This window comes from Dendrobium catenatum, unplaced genomic scaffold (genome assembly GCF_001605985.2).
Source record: "Dendrobium catenatum unplaced genomic scaffold, ASM160598v2 fragScaff_scaffold_542, whole genome shotgun sequence".
NCBI lineage: Eukaryota > Viridiplantae > Streptophyta > Magnoliopsida > Asparagales > Orchidaceae > Dendrobium > Dendrobium catenatum.
Window position 1 is genome coordinate 169,096 of NW_021319004.1, and position 10,259 is coordinate 179,354.

The window sequence follows — 10,259 nt, forward strand, 5'->3', positions numbered from 1 at the left end:
ACCTATTGAAATTTGATACCCTTTGATCGAGAAGCATTATCTTTCTTTGGTTTTTACATCCCAAAAGCTAAGGTATTACATGCTTTCTCATTCGATCAGTCTGATTTCTCCTTTATAATATCATATGACCCGACCTACATTATCAGGACGTCTGGCTCGGTGTTCTATGATATTACTCTAATTTGAGATTACTTTTATTCCCTTCCATACTGTGAAAGGATAGGATGTTGCCAACTTCCTTGCGGCGCACCCGCTGCCGGTAGATTCTCCTTTGAATGATGATTTACCTAACGAACAAATCATGAATTTCAAGGAATCCGATGACCCTGTATGGGAATTGTATTTTAATGATGCAGCATCCTCTCGATGAGGCATAAACCAAAAATCAAGATGGCCTAATTTTTATGACGGCACAAAAGGGAATGATGTATTTTTTCTACCAGTCTTCAGAGCCTTACATGAATAACAAAGCTAAATATGAAGCTCTGATAACCAGATGGGAACTTGTAATCTTAATGGACATTAAAGATATTAAGATATTGGGTGATTCTCAGCTAGTGATCAACCAAGTTGTAAGAACCTATAAGGTTTTAAATCTTAATATCCTAAAATATCACCAATACACTACTCACTTTCTTGAGCAGATCCATTTCATAACTTTATATAGGGTACCCCATGGAAGTAATTCTATAGTGAATGTCTTAGCAAAGCTTACAAATGAATTTGTATGTCCCGAAGAAGACTCAATCCCTATAGAGATTCAAGGTCGTAAGGCCCTTACCTCTATAGAATTGGATCATATCACCGAGAAATCTCCTCTTATTCTTTCTACCTCTTCGACAACCATGAAGAAGGCAGCTAGAGACAACCATAGATTGACTATCTCTAAGAAGGATAACTTCCCCAGGATAAATCCCTTGCTAACCAGGTCAAGAAGCATGCCCTATCATATGTACTAGTCAATAATACATTATACCGTCAGTCATTCAATCAGATGTTGTTGCATTACCTTTATAAATGAGAATCGCTGAAGATTATTAATAAAGTCCATTTTGGATTATGCGATCCTTACTAATCAGGTCCAAAAATAAAATTGAGAATTAAAAGACTTGGATACTACTAGCCTATTATGATTGATGGCTATATGAACATTGCAAAATGTTGTCATCAATGTCAGGTTCATAGTGTGGTTTTACATCAACTACCTAATATTTTGCACCCCACGATAGCTTTATGGCCCTTTAAAAGTTGGGGCATGGATGTTATCGGGTCAATTGACCCTCCTTCTTTGAAGGGTCATCGCATCATATTAGCTGCGAATGATTACTTTTTAAAATGTGCATAAGTAATTCTCCTATGTAATGTAACATCCCACCATATTTTGAAGTTCTTTCATGACCATATCGTATATTAATTCAGCATAATTTGTAAATTCATATCTGATATGGGTCCATATTTAAGTGTACAAAGATTAATAATTTTGTAAGATGTCATAATATTGATTGGAGATACTCAATAATTTATTACCCCCAGGCTAATGGGTTAGCTAAGGCCTTCAATAATTTTGTAAGATCATCCCAGTTCTGATCCTCTGTGTTAGGCAAATTCCTACCCCCATCACACGATCACCCACTAGTGGTGGAGTGCACTCTTCGTGGAACCATCCTAGTTTTGATCTGCTGTAATGGGTCAAATCCTACCCATATTATATGGTCATCCCATTTTTTATCCTCTGTGATGGGCCAATTATTACCTCCATCACATGATCACCCGCTAGTGGTGGAGTACACCCTTCGTGGCCCATCTTAGTTTTAATCCGTAATTGGCCAATTCCTACCCCATTATACGATCATCCCAGTTTTGATCCTCTATGTTGGGCCAATTCCAACCCCCATTATATGATCACCTGCTAGTGGTGGAGTATGCCCTTCATGGCACCATCCTAGTTTTGATCCTCTATAATAGGCCAATTCCTATTCCCATTTTATGATCATCCCAATTTTGATTCTCTGTGTTGGGCCAATTCCTACCTCCATCACATGATCATCCACTAGTGGTGGAGTACACCCTTTATGGCACAATCCTAGTTTTGAACCTCTATAATGGGCTAATTCATAGCCCCATTATATGATCATCCCAATTATGATCCTCTGTGAAGGGCCAATTCCTACCCCCATTACACGATCACCCACTAGTGGTGGAGTACGCCCTTCGCGGCACCATCCTAGTTTTGATCCTATATAATGGGTCAATTCCTACCCCCATTAATGATCATCCTAGTTCCAATCCTCCATGTTGGGCCAATTCCTGCCCCCATCACACGATCACCCGCTAGTCGTGGAGTACCCTTCATAGCACCATCCTAGTTTTGATCCTATATAATTAGCTAATACCTACCCCCATTATATGATCATCCCAGCTTTGATCCTCTGTGTTGGGCCAACTCATACCCCCCCTCTCCTCATGATCACTCACTAGTGATGGAAAGTGCCCTTCACATCACTATCCTAGTCCTATCCTCTATCCTTCTTTTCCTTTGGGTTAGGTGATCTCCCTTAGGATTGGAATCACTAGTGGTGGATGATACCCTTTGTGGCCCCACCCTAATGTCCACCTGAGCTTTGATTATTTAAGGTTTGGGCTTCCTTATCCTTAGAATCAAAATCAATAATTCCATTTCATTTTTGGTCAATGCCAATATATACAGTAGAAGTTCCTTCTACTACACATATTAGGGGTCCATTTATTGACCTCACTTTTTTATGAGGTAACTATGATCTCTCCTAGACTCCAGGCCCTAGGATCAATTTAGATCTTATATTAATCTATACTTCAAATCAATCCCGACTTCAAGTCAATCGAGATCTTAATCCAATTCAAACCCCAATCACATTTAGACTTCAAACCTTGAGCCTACCCCAGATCTAGCTTCAATCCTATTCAACGATTTATGATCACTCAAATGATTATAAATGATTTGGATAATTCAATCCTAATCCTTCAAACTTAAAATTCAGACCAAAATTCAAGTTCAAGGGCTTAGGTCCTGAGATCCTTTCCTAGTATTTTTTCAAATGCTTCAAAACCTAGTCAACTAACCTCTGATTCAGAGTTTATTAATTTCATATTGATATGACATGTCTCTAGGGTCAGCCTTCTAAATTCGAACTCAATCTTATGCTTCTAACCACAAAAATTAAATTGATATAGGAATGCTACAAGACCTTCAAATATTTATAGCGTATGCCACTAGACCTATCACCTAGTGGAATTTGGTCTTGGAGCCTCCTCCAAACCCTTTGATCACTTTTATACCTTTGAAATTGATATTTCAAATATTAATCTACATTTTTCTTAACTCACTTCGATCCATAATTGATTAGAGGTCAAAATGACCAGAATGTCCTTTACGAGAATTTTTGGACTTTTGACCAAAATTCAATATGGTTCAACCTCACCAACCTTTGAAACCTTTTTCAATCAATTTCAAACATCACTTTGTACCCATTGGACTCAAATCCAGACCTTAGGTCAACTTGGATGACCAGGTCAACCTAGGTTAACCTAAAGGTCCCTTCAGGCTCAAAATAGTCATTTTGATTGAAATGACCTCCCCATGCCATAGGACAACTCCCAACTCATCCAAAATATCATTTTAAATTTGTTGATCCCAGACATAGCCCCTGGGTCAACCTAGGTTAACCCAATGACCCATTATGGGCCCAAATAAGTCATTTGACCCAAACGACCATTCCAGACCTGAGACCACACCCATTAAACTCCACATATCCAAAAAAAAATCCTTTAGACCTAACATTATGTCTTGGGTCAACATGGTTGACCAAGTCAACCTAGGCTAACCCATTAACCCTTAAAGGTTTTAAATAGATTAATTCAACCTATTTGACCTCTTCTACCCATATCACCCCTTCAAATCAACTCCTAATCATTACCTAAGCATGTCTTAATCTTTGGTCAACCAAACCCATGTTGAGTTAACAAATGCAACTCTCAATCCTTGGTCAAACCTCTATGTCATATGCCTTTGCTTATCTTTGCTTTGACCTTGACCCCTTTGACTTTTCCCTAACCTTTCTTGACTAGCCTCATACACCCTCTAAGTGCCACATCATTAGTCTTGACCTTGTTAACTTATCAAACTAAGTCAATAAGGTATTTAAACCTCTTTTAAATGGTTAAACATTCTTTTCAACTCTAACTCCATATTCCTAACCCTTTGGGCTGCATCCAACATGCTGCTCATGTCCCTCCCTTGCCACCTCATCCCACTTTGACTAGTTGAACGATCAAAATGGTCAACAAGCACCTAAATCCATTTTAAATGGTCATAGTCACATGCTAAGCAACTTCTTTTTGATTTTGGATGCTGTAAGGACCCTATTTAAATCCTAAAGCTCTCCTTAAGCTCTCCAAACTGAGCTTAAAGCTTGGTTTAGCCATAAATGGTAGTGGTCTCCCCACTCACCCCAAGCTATCCAATGGGAGCATGGCTTGTTCTAGGTTTGGCTTAGCCTTCCAACTGCCTGGGATACGTGTCTAGCATATAGGGAAGAGCTCTAAGCCTTCAAGACCGTCCACTTACCCCCAGGCCATTTGAATAGGGTAAGTTCTCCAATTTGTTGATAACTCATCATCTTATATTCTCTCACATCCTTGAGCCTCTTAGAGCATCCCAAGCTTTTCTTTGAGCTCCAAAAACCTCCCCTCCCATCTCCTGACCAAAACCCATCGTGAAACACCTCCTGATGATGAGCTTTCTGGTGAAACCATGTGTTGTCCACACAAAGAGCTGTAGTGGTTTAAATTAGGGAAATTTACGTGGATAGTCTACAAGCTCAATCGTATAAAGACTTTGAAGATCCAATGATAAAATCCTTTAAAAACCTTAGACCTAGGTCACAATCCTTAGGGTAAAATAACTTTTGATTCAATGTATTTTAAAATGCAAAGTTGAATCCCCAAAAAAATTATTAATTAGTACAATCAAGGTTTAAAATTTTATGAGATTTGATCATCAAGATCATAAGAACGAGCCATAAGTTAAATTTAGGGTGTTAATCTTGGCCTGTTACAAATGTACATTTTTTGGGCCATTGATCTTGCGATTAATGGTCTAGATTATATCTGTCCATGGCTCTATCTGACCAAGAACCTGTCCCTCTGGTTGTTGGCTCGTTCGGCTTAATCTAGGCCCTTCATTTTGAACTGCGAGATTACTCCTCCCTGTTTGATCTCATTTGGTTGAGATCAAACCGTGGGATATAATCATGGTCGTCCGATACAACCTATGCAGATCTGATGGCTACGGTTATTCACTAATGTGGTTATGTAATTTCTACAGGTGCTTTAGTTGCTTAGCCCCAAAATAAAGAAAAAGAGCATGACCAAGTGTGTTTACTTGTTAAGTGTCTTTGGAAGCCATTGTAGCTTCGTTCTTGTGGGAGAAACTTGAAGAGAGAGCTTGAAAGGGAGTGAGGAAAGGGTGGAGTTTATATAGGGAGAACATCCTGTGAGGGGGGACTCAAGGGAGTGTGGAGGGGGATCCACACGGTTGCTCCGGCAAGCTCGCACCTGAATATAGTCGGATTCAAGGCTTGTCTCGAGGGAAGTTCACCAAAGAAGAAGATCTCTTTGGTGTCAAAGGACCCGGCGACTCCGCCGCACAGAGGAAGGTGGAAGTGATTTTGTAAGGGCTTCTCCGCCTAGCTGTGGGGGCTAAAGGAGAGACACTTAGTTTAGTACAATACTTGGAGGGTGCCTCTAAGGAGTAGACGTAGGTCAAGATTTGACCGAACCACTATAAATCCGGTGTGTTCTTTCTTTTTACTATTTTAGCATTTTAATTTCCCTGGAGTTAGATGTTTTTCATGTGGCATGCTAGGACACATCTCACAAACTTGCACCGTTCACCGTAGTACACATTGGGTGTGGAGACTTAAGGTGCATGATTCACAGCACACCATACCTGCATTGCATTCTACTTTTTCTAAGAAGGGGCCCAAACCTGTTTGGGTTCCTAAATCTGACTGCTGTTGAGTTTTGCAGGTGTGCTCTCACAAAAGACCTTGTGGGAGCATAGGATAACTGGACATATGAAGGGTCGCAGCTCATAAATGCTTAAACCTGTTGCTTTAATAATTTCTTGAAATGTGTTTTTATTTCAGTATGTTTAATTTTTGCTTTGTTGTTGTTTTAGATTGTTTTGTTTTCTTTTTGCTTTTATATTTGGTTTTCCATATGTTGAATCTTTTCAAAATTTTAAATTTTAGAGTTTTGAAGATAGTGTTTAGCTTTTCCAAGGAGTGGACGTAGGTCAAGTTGACCGAACCACTACAAATCTCTGTGTTCTTATTTTCTTGCTTCCGCACTTTTATTTCCGCATTATTTTCTCGTGGCGTGATTTTGGTTTATGTGTTTTTGTTCTTTATGAAAAGAATTTTTTTTTTAAATACCAATTCACTCCCCCCCCCCTCTTGGTTAGCTTGGGACTAAGTTCATAGGGCTTAACATCCCTAACAAACTTTCAAGTGATATCAGAACACTTTCTAGTGTCATCTGAGCACTTTCAGCTTAGATATATGAAAAATCAGTGCCCTAATTTAAAAATTCTTCCTATGAAAGAAAAGGGCAAGGTGAAGCAAAATTTAAACTGGGAAATAATGAAAGGCAAAAAATTTCATGGGCAGATCTGGTTTCTGAAGCATCGGACCAGGAGAGAAATAATGGTTAAAAGCCTTTCGTGTTTTTGTGTTGTGTTTTTGTTTTTATGTTTTTTCGTTTTTATTTTGTGTTTCTGTTTTGTTTATTCTTTGAAATTTTTGTTTTAGTGAAAGTTTTTTTTCTGATCAACACACACATTCACTTTTCTAAAAATGAAAAATCTACTTCCTATTTTTTCTTGAAATCTTTGGTAAGTTGTGTTTGACTTCTCTAAAATAGTCAAAGGAAGGAAACTCATGTTTTTCATTCTCAATCTCTATTTCCTAAAAGATGTTATTCTACTTTTGAATTAAAATCTTTTTCATCTTTTAAATTAGTTTTTGAAACTAAATTTTTTATCTCCTTACATTTTATTTATCGCATAGGGATCTTTTGCAAGTTGTTGAATCTAACTCATAATTTTCTTAATCAAGAATTCACTTTATCAATAGGATGGGTTTACTTTTGTTTTTTAAGATTTCAAAAAGGTAGCATTTTAAAAAAAATTGGCCAATGATGCCAAAAATAAAAAATGCGCAATGATGTCAAATTGAAAAATATACACAAAAGTGTATCAAAAATCAAAAGATGCGCAAAGAGCGCCATTCAAATTGACAAGAGGCATAAAATGAATCCACAAAATTTAATTCTTATCATTCTTGTACTTCTTAAAAGCTTAAGAAAACTCTTGATACTTTCGATACTTGATTTTGAAAAATATGATTCCTGATTCAATAGTTCGTGCATTAATCTTCTATTAGATATATTTTATGAAAGGAGTTTTGAAAAATTTAATGTTTCATTTTCCTGTTTATTCCATGATTTAGATATTTGGATTAAAAAGTTTTTGAGCCTTTAAAAGAACTTGAGTTGGGATTATCAAATTATGAATTTCTAACCTTTTCTGGACTATGCGTTGTCAATCCAATTCTACTAAGTTTTTTATTAAGACCAATAGGTAACTTTCTCATTTTAAGAATATTTGTTTTTCACTAGATCAGGGAATATTTTTGTCTTTCGGTCGTTTTGTTTTTGTTTGTGCGTCCTCTCTTTTTGGTAATTTCAAAGGGGGAGAACGTATTGTTGAATTTTTATACTGTTATCATGTTTATATCTTGTTTTCAAAAAATTAAAACAACAAAAATATTTTTATCTCCCCTATTTTTTATAAGGGTTTATTCTAGTGAGGGGGAGATTAGGAGAAATTACTTTTTTGAAAATTCAAATTATAATGTTTGCCATCATCAAAAAGGGGGAGATTGTTGCGGATCAATGGTTTATGATTTTGATGATAGCAAACATTTTTTTTCTCTACAACTGCCTTATGTACTGACATTTCAGGTTCACAAGATCGAACTACAATTTGGAACCAGCTCAAAATTGGGTAGACTAGGTCTGAGTCAGTTTGTACACTTTTTCCTTTCTTTAGTCTATTGTATTTATTGTGGCTCCTGATACTTTATAACATATAAGAGTTTTTGACTGTTCCCTAGAGTTTACTGTTTTTGGTAACATCATTCTGGACGATATTTATATCGGTCGGGATGATCTGTTCAAAATCAGAAACTCTAATTAGAGCATTCTCGTTAAAGCAGCTATCATTATGAAAAACACATCGTCCTGGACGATTTTGTATTGGGGAAGGTGGAAGTGATTTTGTAAGGGCTTCTCCGCCTAGCTGTGGGGGCTAAAGGAGAGACACTTGTTTTAGTGCAATACTTGGAGGGTGCCTCCAAGGAGTGGACGTAGGTCAAGATTTGACCGAACCACTATAAATATGATTTGTTCTTTCTTATTATTTGCTTCCGCAATTGGTTTTCTTTGTGGTGATTTTGGTTTGAGTTTTATCTTTGGTTTTAAAGTTATCCAATTCACCTCTCTCTTTGTTAGCCTTGGGCCAGTTCATAAGGGCTTAACATCCCTAACGAACTTTTTAGTGCCATCAGAGCACTTTCAATAAAGCTATTCCAACTTTTCATTTCTTGCAATATAGAAAACTCAAGGAAGGATGCTTATGTCCAAGAGGATGCTTGGAAATTGAAGATGTTAAGCATGTGGAGGTGAGTTGTGATAAACTCATTCAAACTAAAAAAATTCTCAATCATTGGAGATTTCATATTTCGATTTTTAAAACTTATGCTGAGTTAATTTCTTGGTTGGAGTTAAATGCGTCCAAAAAAACTTTTATCATAAAAGTTTATTGTAATTTGGTTTTCTTTGTTGGAAGTCTAGAAATAGACTTATTCATGAAGGGATGGAGGCTATAAATTTAAACATTGCATCTAATGCACTTAGTATGACTTCAATTTCTATTTCTAATAGAAATAAATCAGGCCTATGGGATGTTAATCAACCATCTTGGTTGTTTAAAAAATCTTGGCATCCCCCTCCACCTGATTAGATCAAAATTAACATTTATGCTTCATTGTTATCTTCTTATAATGCTGAATTGGAGTTGTTTACCGTGACCATCAAGGAAGGTTTCTTTTTGCTAAAGGAATCAAAGGCATTCATTGGGATATTGCTCATCTTGAATTAGAGGCTATTTTTTCTCTACATGGTATTATCAAGGATTGGAATTCTCAATTCAAAGGGATTATCATTGAAGGAGACAATGAAAATGTGATCAAAAGTTCTCAGAACAACATCAACAAGAAACATAAACCAGAGATTGATGTAAGGTTCTCTTCCTTTATTAAAGAGTTTAATTTTGTTATTTTCAAACATGTTAGTAGGGAAAGCAATAAGTTAGCAGATATGTGTGCTAACTATGCTCATAATGGTGATTTTGCTTGGGATTATCTTAGTATGGAACACATTCCTCCTCCTTTCTTTCTATTATTAAATGAGGAATGTGATGCTATTAGCTTCTATTAGCTTCCTTTTATTTTAATGCAATTGCTTTATGCATTTTTCCAAAATTAATTTACTTAGGTTTAAGTCCTTAATTAACCTTCAAGACTTCTAAATTTTTTAATAAATCAAAATCAAATCTAAAAACTACATGCATCACCTCTAACTAACCATAATTAACCCCTTAATCATAGAAAATTAAATCCACTTTAATTTGATAGCAATTGTAAGAATAATTAAATTTTAATTAAAATTAATATTTAATTAATTCAATTAATTAAAAATCCCAAAAGATTCTTAAACACTTGCTGATCTCTTCTTAGATCATTTATGATCTTTGGAGATAATTTCAAGAAGTTTGGAGCTCATTTGGATTCAAATTATAAAAAGGGACTTTAATTAAAATAATTAAAATAATTCAATAAATACCCAAATATCATAAAATCATAATTAATTCTAGAAAATTTCAAAGATCAAACTCTAAGGAATATAACTCAAATTAAAATATAATATTTTACAAAAGTGTTAAACCTTCAAAATTTAGTTAAAGTAAAAAAAGTCAATAATTTGGTCAAACCTAAGTCAAAATCTAAGCTCAAACTTCAAAAATAAATCATAACTTTTTGTAGAAAACTCTAAATTGAGCATGCTAACAAAATACTCATTATAAGTCATACTATTTGTAA